This window comes from Echinops telfairi, unplaced genomic scaffold (assembly GCF_000313985.2).
Source record: "Echinops telfairi isolate 266 unplaced genomic scaffold, ASM31398v2 ScPeMD7_2;HRSCAF=8, whole genome shotgun sequence".
NCBI classification, from domain to species: domain Eukaryota; kingdom Metazoa; phylum Chordata; class Mammalia; order Afrosoricida; family Tenrecidae; genus Echinops; species Echinops telfairi.
This window is the reverse complement of record NW_022103898.1, coordinates 69,521,022-69,535,193: the sequence shown is the minus strand read 5'-3', so window position 1 is coordinate 69,535,193 and position 14,172 is coordinate 69,521,022. Positions and strand designations below refer to the sequence as shown.

Below are 14,172 nucleotides of genomic sequence, written 5' to 3'. Positions count from 1 at the left end.
GCTTATACATAAGTAGATAGGTACATGCCTATATTTGTACCTCTATAAATGTCTTTTGCCTCCTAGGTCTTTCCTCTATTTCCTTTTACTTTCCTCCTGCCCCACTAACATATTCGACCTTCATTCGGCTCTCAGTACGTCCTCTCGGCTACATTGCACTTAATAAAACCCCACCGGGCATTCTATGCCCTCCTTGCCATCAATTTTAGATCCCTTGTTGTTATGTTACCTTGTCCCTGAGTTTGTTGGCTCCCCCCTGCCTTTCCCTTGCCTCCTCCTCTCCCATGTCCCCACCGCCCAAGCCCAACATCGGTCCCATTGTTTTCTTCTCAGGATTGTTTATCCTGCCTATCTTTTGTAGATAGACATAAAGAAAAAAGAAAAGAAAGCCTTTAAATAGTTCCAGGTCTGTCTGCTGACCCTTATAAATGTTTTCCAATCCGGTGATGAGGTGGCATGCCCTGCCCCCTGAGTCAGAAGTCTATTTTTGAGATTCCTCAGGGACTTCATTGTTCTGCTTCCCTTGCTGCTCCGTTGTGCTTCCTTTGAGTTTCACCCCTCAGTGGGGGTGGAGGGAGGGAAGGGTCAGACTCAGGGTAGCTACATAATTTCATATCAACTTGAAGATATATAAAAGTATAGGGATGGTATTCAACCTTCCAATCTGGTCATCGCCTGATGGTACCCCTTGTGTGCATGACCTTCTCATAGGGAGGGTTCTGGGGACTTCTCTCTTTGCCTTCACCTTCCTGCTGGATCACCCTGATTGCTGCCAGAGCCACTGCCATTGGATCCACACGACTTGGCACCACTGGCCTGTGATCTTCCTGCATTCTGCGACATTGCATGTGGCTGTGCGAGCCTAAAGAGGGACTTATGGACCAGTATAGGACTTACGGACTTGAGTTAGACTGGGCTGCCATGCTTTCTTTATATTTTTTTTTAATTAATTCTATGGATTTGTTTCTCTAGTCAAGCTAGCCTAACAAACCTTCCAAAAGAAGAGTTGGATTTAATAGCCTAAATAAAGTTCTCAGGATCTTCATTTGATGATGTAATATGACTCCAAATAAGAAAAATATATAATAAAACAGTGGCAAATACCCAGTAATAATGGGAGCATAGTTGCACGTTGGGCGGCTAACCAAAAAAAAAGGAGCAGTTTGAAACCACCAGCCTCTCCATGGGAGAAAGACCGGGCTTTCTATTCCCATAAAGAGTTACTGTCTCAGAACCTCACAGGGGCAGTTCTATCCTGTCCTGTACTGATGCTATGAGTGAGCCCCGGCTCAGTGACAGTGAACTTGGTTTGAATTTTGGTTGGTGTACAAAGTATGAATCTAGGGAAATTGAATACTGCCATAGATTAAATTGAATGCATCAATATCTTGGGCACTAACCCTATAATAACCTATTCAATCAGGAGAATTTAAGTGCCAAGAATTGTTTTGAATTGAATTCATACTGTCTTCTATACCAGAAAATTCAAGCCATATTCAGAAGAAAACAAGGAAGGAAGAATATCACTGGCTATGTCAGATGGCTGAAAACAGAGAATATCTGTGTTTTATTTACTATGTGAAGACATCTGATTGTGTGGATCATAACAGATTGTGGATAATATTACAAAGAACATAAATTCTAGACTACTTAATTGTGCTCATGAAGAACCTGTACATAGAGCAAGCGAATGCCATTCAAGAAAAAGGAAATAAGTACATGGTTTAAAGCGAGAAAAAGTGTGTTAAAGGGGAGGGCAGATTTCAGAAGAACTTCCAAACAAAAGCGGACTAGGCCAGCTACTGAGAGCCATCTGAATAGCAGCAGAATATTGCCTGACATTGTGCCATATGAGCTCCTCTGTGTGGAAGAGCTATTGTGGCAAAGTGAAGCCAATCAATCGCACGGCATGGATGGAGCTAAGCATGCAGGACTTTCATTTACTGATGGGGCATGCCCGACCCAAAATTAGAAAAATGGCTGTAAACATCAATTAATAATTAGAACATTAAATGCACAATTAATACTTTTTGGTCTTGCAAAATTCACTTCTACCACCAAGGCCATATTTTCCTACAACGGATCTTTCCTCTTTGGTTCCAACTTTGTATTCCAATCACCAGTAATGATCAATGAATTCCATGTTTGATCAATTTCAGACTAAAGAATTTGGTAGAATTCCTCAATTTCATCATTAATATTAGCATTTGGCAATTATTTATTTTTTAAAACCATTTTATTGGGAGCGAATACAGATATCATATCATTCCTGAGTTCAATCACATCAGATAGCATTGTTCAATTGCTACCACAACTAGTTTCTAAACATTCTCGTCTTTCTTGAACTCCTTGATACCAGCTCCCCTTTACCTCCCTCCCCAACAGAAACCCTTATACTACTTGCTGTCTCTATCATCAGTCTGGCGTCTCATATACTGAAAAACAGAAAGCAAAAATTCAAGCTGGTTACCTCCAATGACAAAATACATCTGATATAAACCCCAATATGAAGAAGGAGAAAAAAAACACACCAGAAAATGTTGAAAACTAGATCAGGCCCAATTTGCATCCGAGTGGGTATCGACTGACAGGGTTTTAACCATTCAAGTCAGGTGTATCATTTTGATCCCCTATAGTCATCTCTCCAGTGTGCTCTGTTTGGTAACCAGCTTCTTCCCACTCTGTTATTGATAGAGGGAAATCACCAGAGGCTTACTCCTGTGTGGATTTCGCAGATGTGTCTTGGGCCTCACTGTCATGCATAGCCTTCTGTGCACCAGAATCTCACAATTTAGGTTCTGATACTATTTTCTCCTTCTCCTTCAGTTTATGTGATTTATAATCCTTCAGGTACTGGTGTTGGTGTGCTTCTTCCATGTGTACTTAGTTGACATCTCACTTAGATGGCTGTTTGTTTGGAAACAAGTCTTTAAGACCCTAGACACGATAATTTTAAATAATACTTCTATTAACTTGTCTTCCTTGTAGGTATATAGCTATTACCTGAACACATACAGCATTGTGCTTCATGATAGATCTTGAAATATTCTTTTAGATGATGAACACACCATTCTTCTTGTCACCATTTGTCACTCCTAGCATAGTAAACCATATGATAGTTAGATTCCAAATGGCCATTACCAGTCCATTTCCGATGACTAATTTCTAACGTGTTGATTTTTTTGCATTCCACTTTATTGTTTGCAACTTCTAACTTGGCTATATTTATTCTTTGTACATTCCATATCCCAGTTATTACTGGATGTTTGCAGCTATTTCATCTCATTTGCCCATGAGCAAATGAAGGTACTCAAATCCATCTACCTCATGATGGTTGACTGTACTTTTAAGAAGCAGTTCTTCCCGGGTCATATTTTGAGTGCCTTCCAATCTGAGGGGCTGTTCTTCCCTGGAACAATGCCAGACATGTTCCACTGCGATTCATAAGGTTTATACTAGTTAATCCCTAAGAAGTGTACCACTTATTCCTTTTTTCTAGTCTGTGCTTAGTTTGGAAGCCCTGCTGAAACCCATTCACCATGAGGGAAGGTGGTGATACTTAAAATAATGATGGCACAACTCCCAGCATCACAGCAACGCATAAGCCATCAACTTATAACAAACTAATACACAAGTGGGGTCATATAGCCCAGACATGTGCAAATATAAAATAAGAACAAGTAGATGAAAAAATATTTGGCAATTAAATTATCACATTTATTAACACTGAACAAATATTTCATTTCTTTGATTTGTTATTATTGTTCTCTAAAGCAAATTAAAAACAAAAAACTCACAGTCAGTGCCATTGAGTCAATGCTGGCTCATAGCTACAGAAGGACAGTGTACAACTGCCCTGTGAGTTTATGAGACTGTAACGGTTTATGGGGGTACAAATCTGTCTTGCTTCCAAGAAGCGACTGAAGGATCATAGCCCAATGCATCATCACTAGCGTCTAGAGCTCCTCAAGGCATATTTTAAAGTATGTTACTTATTTTGATAGCATACAAATTATGAGACTCTTAATTAATAGTGCTTCTTGCTCATTAAATCAAAAAATAATGATTCTCTTTTGTTCTAAGATGGTAATAAATATGAACTGTGATCCAAATTTTTAGAATTGCAAATCACTCAATAATTTTATCAGTCTGAGAGACTGAGAGAAAGGCAATATGAAGGTAAGTAAAAACTTACTGCTACAAACTCATAAAATCTTTATAAAACAAATCCTCCACCTAGTCTATCCCTTCTAGATGGCATGTCCATCTCTCTAACTCTTTCCTGGAGAATTTTGCACTTTTTAATTTACACCATGTCAAAATGACTTTTTGCTTCCTTGAAGGACTCAAAATTTGTTCATTTTAATTTTTTTTTTAAAGTTTGAACAACAGAAGAATTCTGAAGAGGCTGTGGGGCAATGGGGTAAGGTTTCACTATGAAATTCTGGTATGAAAGCTCTTGCTATCCTCAAAGAAGAAGCCAGGTTGTGATGGGGAAAAAAATTCCCTGACACAACTTTCCTGATTTTTGTCTCACCTGGGTAGATGCCAATTTTCTGAAATCTTTTTATAATAAACAGCCAGGATCGTATTGTATCCTTCAAGATAATAAATCAAGATCACACCTTTTGAAGCCTAAAACACCATGGCCATAAGCGTCTGAGCTGGCCAATCTGCCCTGAAATTCACTGGCCCAGCAGATGCCTCCAAAGCCACCGTTTACTGCACCTCTTGTAGGAAGACACTCTACTGAGCTGAAGACAAGTGTGTTATGGAGAAAACTTGTCTTGCTTCCATTGTTGATCACAGAGACATGTTTAAACATATTTTTAATAAACCCATGCATGTGTGGATTGGAACCCTGTTAGCGATACTCTAATTTATCCTCATGCTTGCTGAAAGGTTGGTGATTCTAACCAGAAACCCCTCCGAAGGCAGACCTGATGACCTGAGTTCGAAGGTCAGAACCTTGGAAACCCTATGGAAGAGGTCTACTCTGCACACAGGCAGACTCCCTGCGTCAGCAGAGACTCACCAGCCACTAACAGCACTGTTGAAAGAGAACACGAAATGCCATCACTCATACAGAATGTATCTGTGGACCATAGGGGGTTGGGATTCTAGTTTGAGAAATACCAAAGTAGGGCAGGCCAGCAAAGAACCAATCTTGAAATGTTTTATTATATCATAAATGACACTCTTGCAACCTAGCCAAAGCTAAAATGTGAACAGAATACTCAAAATAGATTTTTGTGGGAAAGGCATGAGTGTCAACAATATTTTTAATTGTGATGTTTAGTTCTAAATGCTGATTTACCATGGAGATATGAAATCATCCAATAAACCAGTTTGTTAATCTTTAACATTTGTAAAAAACATTTCACAATTAACTTAATAACCTAATTTGGTATCTACTCTTTCCACACCAAAACAAATATGAAAACTATTGGCACATATCAGTTTAGAGGGAAGTGAGCAATAGGACCTAGTTGGGCAGGACTTTCAAACCAGTTTCCCAAGGGTGGAAGAATGCAGAATGGAACTCAGTCCTAACTCTATTGCTTCACTTGTGAATGTTTAGTCAAACGGAATATTATCCATCCCAAATCCTGTTTCCTGTGGGATTGAATTTTTATGCTAATGAAGAAAATCAAAGTGAAATAATATATAAAAATGGGTTCCTTTTTACCAGTGCAGTGGCAATGAAATGTGGTGAGATTGTGGAGACCATTAACTTGTCTTTCAGAATTATTTTTGTAAGGAATACATAGTAAATTGAGTATCTATTAAAATATCATATTAGAATACACTGATTAGTTTTAAACTCTTTGTGAAACCATGGAACTGCAATCTGAGAGACTCACAGAGGGATCTCATGAATTGAAATTGAAAAACAGTCCCCATTCTCAGCTTATGTTTTGCCCCTCTAGCTAACTAGTCCCTGCGGTATGAAGGTGGGCAGTTGAGACCCCTAGCAGCTCGGCCGGAGGAAATATGGGACTTTTTTACTGCCGTGAACAGTCATTCTCAGAAACCGACAGGGGCAAGTCTGTCTTTTCCTCCAGGCTCACTGTGCGTCGGCATCGACTCCGTGGCTGTGAGTCTAGTGTTGGTTTTGGAGCTAACCAGTTGCTGTCAGGGTGATTTAAACTGACATTGACCCTCGAGTTGCAAAGCAGAATTGCATTCCATAAGATTTCCATAGATCTGACCTTTCAGGAGCAGATCGCGAGACCTTTCTTCTGAGATGCCTGAAGGTGGATTTGAATTGCCAATTTTTAGGTTAGTGGGCATGCGCTCTCAACTATTTATGTTACTTACCACTAGCCACTGGATTAGTAAAGGTCATGAGTAGACGGGAAAGCATGAAATGCTTGCTCTGAATTTAACCTTCCTTTTTTAGTATAAATTTCTCTCTGATTTTGGTGGAGAAGTAGAAAGAACTTGCAGTTCCCTAACTTTGAAGACATGGAAAGAGAAATGCATAAATGCCTAACTAGAATGGTTAGCGACGCGCCACGCAGTGCCCGTGTGAGATTCCCACTCCCCCCTTTTCACTCGGTCATGCCTGCCGTGGTTGCCAGGGGCTAAGAGCACTATTTAATTCCGCTTGGCCTCAGTTCCTTGAGAAGAAACAATGACATTGACAGGGTCTATCAAGAAGCTTAAGACTAAATCAAATGAGCTATTAAGAGCCATTTCCAGGTGGAAAATGTTTAGTTCATGGATTTTTACCTGGAGTCACACCAACTTATATTAGTATCCATAAGAAATTTAATCATTTCACATCCAAATTATCAGTATAAGGTTTAATGTAGTTTGATTGCCTCAAATTCGATTAGGAATTAATTTAGTTCATATAGCTCATATAAAAAAGTTCATATAGGATGCTCGCTATGAACAAATAATATTTTAAATCCATTAGTTTTCATTTCAGTAAATTATAGTAACAACCATAATGTTTTAGTGTGATGCTATTAACATAAACAAAATACAGATGCAGTATTTGTGCTTTTTATTTTATTTTTTTATTTGCTTGTTTGTTTTATCATCTTCAGAAGTCAGGAATTAATGGAAGTAGGGGAGACTGAGGCAGGCCCACTGACAGCAAACACACAGGGGCGGGGGACAGGTAGCAAATTTGGTCTTGAACTTGAGGAATGAGAAAGTGAGGACCCTTGTGCCTGGGGTGTGGGGTGCAGGGGAAAGAAGGTCGGTGTGAGGGAGGCCTGAGTGGTCCAGCGGGGGAGGCCACAGGGCCCACCCCTCAGTGCTGAGGAAAGGCACTTGGCTCAGTCTCCTTCAGCCCACAGCCCATCCCAGGAGATGGGAGTCCCCTGGGCCCTTCCAAGGGCCTGGCAGCCGCTGCTGATTGAACTTCTGGAAGAAGTTTTTGCCAAACTCCTAAGTGCCGATCGTAAGTGCACGGGAGGGGACGGCTTGATGATCCAGGCCAGGAAACGTGCAAAAAGCCCTTTGATGGCTGGCTCCACGGCCTGGATCCTCCGCAGCAGCAGCCAGGTGGAGTCGACCAGTGGTGGCCTCACTCTCAGAGCCTCCACTGTGCCCAGCGCGACCTGGCGCTGGGTCTTCACCACGTCGAAGGGCAGGGTCAGGGTGGCTGCCACCGTCCCTGAGATGCAGCCAGCCACAAAGCTGATGCCCACGGATGTCTGGTCCTTTGGCCTGGGCCCACTCAGCCAGCTCTTCACCAGCTCTTAGTTGAACCAACACAGGGCTGAGAAGGGCACGTCCCGCAGGGCAGCCACAGGGAGCGAGCGCCAGCCGCCCGAGCGGCCGGGGGCCTGCACAAAGGCGCCCAGTTCCCCAAAGGACAGGTGGTGCGCCTGTAGCTTCATCCTCACCAGCTCAGGGGCTGACCACAGTCACAGTGCCCAAGCGGGCCAGAGTGCCAGCCACCATGGGGGCATAGAGGTCAGAGGTCAAGATCTTGAGTTTGTCACAGGCAATGAAGCAGATGGCAGTGACTGGCACAATCCTGGCGCCCTCGTGCCACACAATCTTCACCAAGACACCCCTAGTGCGGGTGAATCAGGGAGGATCCTGAACCCAGGTAGCACAGTGCGCACCGTGCGGGCACAGGGTGAGGGCCTCGGGCCCCCGCTGCAGTCCCGCAGGCCCTGCCACTGGGTGTAGGAGACGCTCCAGAGTCCGGAGGGCAGCTTCAGTTCAGTGGCCCCCGAGGGGCGCTGGGACAGCAGACGTACCTCCACCACGTCCAGGGCCGTCGGGAACAGAGAGGTGACCACTGCTCCAGCGCCCAAGGCCACCACTTGCTGGAGAGGGCTAATGCCCCCGTCCGGGTCAGCCGAGTGCTGCAGTCTCCACCGTGACTCAGGCCGGTGCCCGGTGGCACAGCGCCCAGAACCCCATGTGCCCCCAGGGACTCCGCAGCTGGGGCAGGTCAGAAGAGGACTCTGCTTCCATTTGTGCGTTTTAATTGCTCGTTCTTACTTCAGGAAACTGAGTCATTGATTTGTTTTTCGTTTGTCCATTTGTCTTTTTTGCAGGCACGTATAACAATTCAGAGTCAGGGTAGGGTAAATTGACTTATACATATGTTATAATTCTTAAAGTACATTTAGGTAAAGCGCAAATAAATTAACTGACAAATAACTTTAATTTCAAATTGATGCTATCACTTTTATTCTTAATTGGCCAAAAAATGTTAATGTCACTATTATTTTAAATATAATTTCTTAATTAAAATCCAAACTATTAATGGGGAATAAGAGAATGACAAAAACTAAGTCTAAAAGAAAGAAGAAAGAATAAAAAAAATTAAAAAACTAGACCAGAAAGGAAATAAGTGGGACAAGATTATATTATAGATTTAGAGTCCAGTGGTTCTCAACCTTCCTTTAATACAGTTCCTCCTGTTGTGGTGACTCCCAACCATAAACTTATTTTTGTTGCTGCTTCATAACTATCATTTTGCTACTGTTACGTATGGGGAGACCTCTGTGAAAAGGTCGTTCGACACCCCCACCCCAAGAGGGGTCACGACCCACAGGTTGAGAATGGCTGATTTTGACCCAAGTGTAGGGGAGCCCTGGTACTGTAGCGGTTACAAGTTGGGCTGCGATCCAAAAGGTCCACAGTTTGAAACCACCGGCTACTCTACAGGAGAGAGATGGGGCTTTCTGATTTCCGGAACAGTTACAGTCTCTTGGAAACTAAGAGGGACCGTCTTGCCTTGTCCTTTTGGGTCGCTAGGAGTCAGCATTGACATGATGGCAGTCTTGTTGTTGTTGTTTATATCAATTATACTATTGTGATTTTTATATTTACAGTTATTAAAATCTCCTACCTAGAAATGGTCCTTAAGATCTGTATTAGGATGGGTTGTCTAGAGAAACAAAACCAATGACACTCAAATATGTATAAGAAAGGACTTCATATCAAGAAGTAATTTCAGATGTGAGGGTGACCTGGCTGCGACATCTGCCACCCAATTGATCGCCAGGGTTGATTCGGTTGATCTGGCTGGTAGGTGGGTGTCCCCTTCTTCCCTCACCACTCCATGTGCATCTCCCCGAAGCTGTGTGCTCAGTTGAAGAGGACGACCTTCCCCGATAGAAGGAGGACCATCCTTCGGGCAAGGGTATACGAGTAGCTGCACTCCCTGCTAGAACTTCCAAACAAGTCTCAAGGAGTAATTTCATATCAAGAAGGCACCCTAACCTTAATGAATAAGATCTTGTAGCAGTTAGATTTTATGTCAATTTCTGTGAAAGTGTAGGAGTGAAGTCCAACCCATCATTCAGGTCACAATCTGATGATGACTCCTTGGGGTGTGACCTTTTCTACAAGAGAGACAGAGAGAACTTTTCCTTCTTCTTTTTTGTCACCTTTGCCTTCATCCTTGCTGGGACTCTGCGTCTGCCTCCTTCAGCCTTGCTGGGACTCTGTGTCTGCCTCCAGGCATGGCCCCATGTGGGCCACCGACCTTGGGGGTCAACCGCCAAGCTGTCCACACCCCACCACGTTCTCGCTGACCTTGGATCCACACAACTCTGTACCCAGCTGCCTGTGATCTTGGTGCTTCCCACTTCACCTTCGGGCTCGTTGGCCTGCAGCTACATGAGTCTGACGGGCCCCAGCTAGCATGAGACCCGTGGACTTGAGGTTGACTGGGCTTCAATGCCTTCTTGATATGAAATTATTATGCTTGCTGTACTGAGACAAAATGAAGAAAAGAGAATATGAAAAGGGAAAATAGAAGGTAGTTAATTTACCCATTATTGGGCCCTGTCCAAGCAAGAAATTTGAACCAGAGTCCAATAACTTCCAAATCCACCACCTTGGGCCAGCAGTCATTTGCTTTTCTCACAGCTTCAAGATCAAGGGAGTATTTCTGTTCCTTTAATCTGCTACCAAATCAAACCAAACTCCCTGCCATCGAGTCTATGCCGACTTGTAGCGACCCTGTAGGACAGGGCTGAGTTGCTGAGAGTTTTGTTTCCCCCTCAGATTGACTGGTCATTTCAAACTGCTGACCTTGCTACCCTGTTTCCCCCAAAATAAGACAGTGTCTTATATTAATGTTTGCTCCCAAAGATGCACTAGGTCTTATTTTCAGGGGATGTCTTATTTTCCCATGAAGAAGAATTCGGTACACATTTATTGTTTATTGTTTTATTAAAAGAGATGTCACACTTCCTGTATGCTCCAATTGCGCTATGGCTAACAGTGAGCTGCACAACGTCACCTGCCGCTACGGTCCAGAGTCCAGAGTCCAGAGTTACGGTAGCTTCAGGGGGCCTTATTTTGGGGGAGGTCTTATTTTCGGGGGGATGCCTTATATTTCAGTGAGAGGCAAGACTATAAGTAGGCCTTATTTGGGGGGATGTCTTACTTTTGGGGAAATGGTATTAACAGCCCAATGAGATATCCACATGTGCCACCAGGTTCATTTAATCTGCTACAGTTGTGTTTACAGGTAAAGTCTAAAGCTCCTAGTGGGATTTCCAAATCAGATCCTTCTAGTGTGACCTATCAAGGATGTTGTGCACCGCTAAAGGAGACAAGTCCTAAGTTCTGGTTACCTATATAGCCAGCCAGGCCCGTGGCCTGACTCACCAAGAGCTAGATAGAAACTCCAAAAAAAAAACAACTGATTAGGAATATAATACAGGGCATATTCTCCCATCAAGGGTCTGTATACCAATGTTAAGCGTTTTTCCCACAGCCTGGTCCCCCTCCTGGTTTACCCACCAATAGAAGTGAAATCACTTTCTCTGAGACAGACATGTCCCACTCTCACCTCTGGAATTAAATTTCCATTAAGCTTCACTGAGGACACTTGTAGGAGTGTCTACTTATTTGGGGTGACTGTGGAACAATGCTGTATTTCAGAACTGACTCGTCTTCTCCCTCTTCCTCCAACATGAGAAACTGCCCCCAGTTGAAGTGAGGCCTCCTCTTATGAAGTGGTTTTTTAAATGTACATAAGATGAATGACATAAGGATCAGCAGCATTAGGGAGGCACACCACCTCTTTGCTTGTCAGATCAGATTAGAAGATGACATGACCTGAGAACAGATACCTGCCTTTGGCTTGCTGTTTATCCTTACAGTAGAGATCTCGTACAATATTTGTCCTTTTGTGATTGACTAACTTCACTCAGCATAATGGTTTCCAAGTACATCCATGTCGTGAGGTGTTTCATGGTTTCACCACTGTTTTCTAGGATATGTAATATTTCATGTATGTATACATCAGAGTTTCTTTATCCACTCCCTCACGAATAGGCATTTGAGCTGTTTCCAGCATCTTCCTGTTGTGAACTGTGCTGCAATGACGATGGGAGAGCTCCCATCTGTTCAGGTTCTCTCTTTCTTCTTTGGGCTAAATACCAGCAGAGGCATTACTGGATTGTATGGGATTTCCCTTCCTCGGTGTTTTATGTCAGTCCATAGCGCTTTCCACAAGGATAGGTACTTACAGTTCTACTCTGATGCACATGGTGGCATCCTAAGTCAGAATCAACTAGACAGTAGCTGGTGTTTTGATTTTCTCTCAGTCCCTATTTAAAAAATGCTGTTTTCCTCTGTGAAGCTTTTCAGATCTTATTAATCGTCTGCGTGTATGTATATCTCTATGACATATATAATATTAATAGTGGTACGTATGTGCGTGTTTATGAAACTAAAAAGTATACATTTGTTTTACAACTATTTTCTCTATTTCTCCCGCTGGCCTTGCCATAAGCTCTAAAAGGGGAATTTAACCATGGACTATTAGGAACAAACCATGGCTAAAGAATTGCTAAATATCTTGACTGCCTCTTATTGGCCTGCAGATTATAAATAAAGATGGCAGTTGGAAATCTTACCTATTACCCAAATCTTCAATCCATAGAGGCAACGATCTGATTAGCTACATCAGCCACTCTGTCCTTTTTTTGAAAAAGTTTTAAGTTATTTATGCATCTTACTATATTTAGGGGTATTAAAATTAAATTATTAATGTTCAAAGTACAATAAAGGCACATAGTGTAATAAATCTGGGAAATTGATTCTACTTTTCAAGTCATTTTTCTGGGTTTTTTTGGTGGGGGGGATTGTTTGATTTTAATGGGAAGGGGTTTTTGAAGTAGTTAATAGTTTTGCAATCATTTGTGGGGGTCTCTATGGAAAACAACAAGAGAATTTGCCTTTATTTTGTAAGACTGACTTTCCCACAGATATCATTAGTCCTTTTAGGATGGAATATTCAAGATTTCTCTTGTAGATCATTCATAATAATACGATCCAAAAACCAACCATGTAGGGGGAACTCTAGTTGTTTCTTAATATAGCACTATTTTATTTTATTCTTTGTGATACAACAGACCTTGAAAATGGCTATGGATCAGAACTCATGGAGCCTCACAAATCTAACACCACCCTGATGTAATTCTAGGAGAATGGACTACAAGTCTGAAGGGACTTGGCCAAAAGCTCAGGCTTAGATTTTCATTTGAGGAAGCACAGCTGGCAAGAGAACACAGAGTGCTATCGTTCCCAAGAATTGTTTGGCTTTCATCCAGTGTGCATTGAAACCTCGTGGAAAACTCGGGGGCTGTAAAGGAATGCAGGGCATTCACTGCTCATGACAGTCTAGTGTCTCCACTGTCATGAAAATAGGGTAAAATATATTGTTGACCCAAAGCACAAAACAGAATGCACGTTATGATCCTATTTTATTAAATACGTAGGACCCAGAATATCTGAAAATAGTTTCAAGAAAATGTGCTTGTCTCCTACATCCAATCCTTGACATTTGCATGACCTTGAGGAATCAATTGTCTAAACCATTTTTTCCAATTTGAAATATAAGCAAAAAAAGGGGAAAATAAGAAAAAGTCACTAGCTATGCCATCAATTTAGGCAGGACACATGTTAAAACCTTCTATTTCCCTTTTGATAATTAGTACAAGACTAAGTATTAGGAGAGGTTCCAAGAATATTGCATGACATTTAATATAATTGGATTGAATGGATGCAATTTGAGTAGGCCATCTTATGTTAAATAAAATAATTCAGGCAAGGCGCTTTGCACATTGTCTGACATCTAGAAATTGGTTGATATCCTTTAGCTATGATTATCATCATCATTATTAATTTTATACTTATGTGACCCATAAAAATATTGTAATACTGAAATCTCCAAGTGAGTTTGGAAAAGGTACTAGAGATGAAGTGTCATATAAAACTCAAAAGCTCAGCGCCATGGAGTTGATTCTGACTCATGGCCACCCTGTGGACAGGGTACTTAAGAGACTGGTTTCTGAGACAGCCACTCTTCACTGGAGTAGAAAGCCTCATCTTTCTCCCACAGAGAGGCTGGTGGTTTCAAACTGTGAACCTCCCAGGTAGCCCAAACGTAACCACTAAGCCACCAGGGCACGTGTGTGGTGTCTTACACTAGTCTTTAAAGGGAAACATTTTTTAATTAAAATCAAACAGCCTGAAGATCTGAAAGGAAAAAAATTAAATGCACCTATTAGTTATTTAATGCTATTCTTGATTTCAAGAGTTAAGTGATTCCGAGTCAAAATATTTTCATAAGAAGGGCATTTATAGAGGTCTAGATAAAGACGTACATATGCAAATATATTTATATGAGGATGGGGAAATAGATCTATGAGCCTACATTTATAGGTT

The 14,172-nt window shown here is 41.9% G+C and overlaps 1 pseudogene; it reads right to left on the bottom strand.

Moving 5' to 3' along the window:
* Positions 1 to 7,302: 7,302 nt before the first annotated feature.
* The window catches only part of LOC101650628, a 23,008-nt pseudogene continuing 16,138 nt past the window's right edge, over positions 7,303 to 14,172 (bottom strand).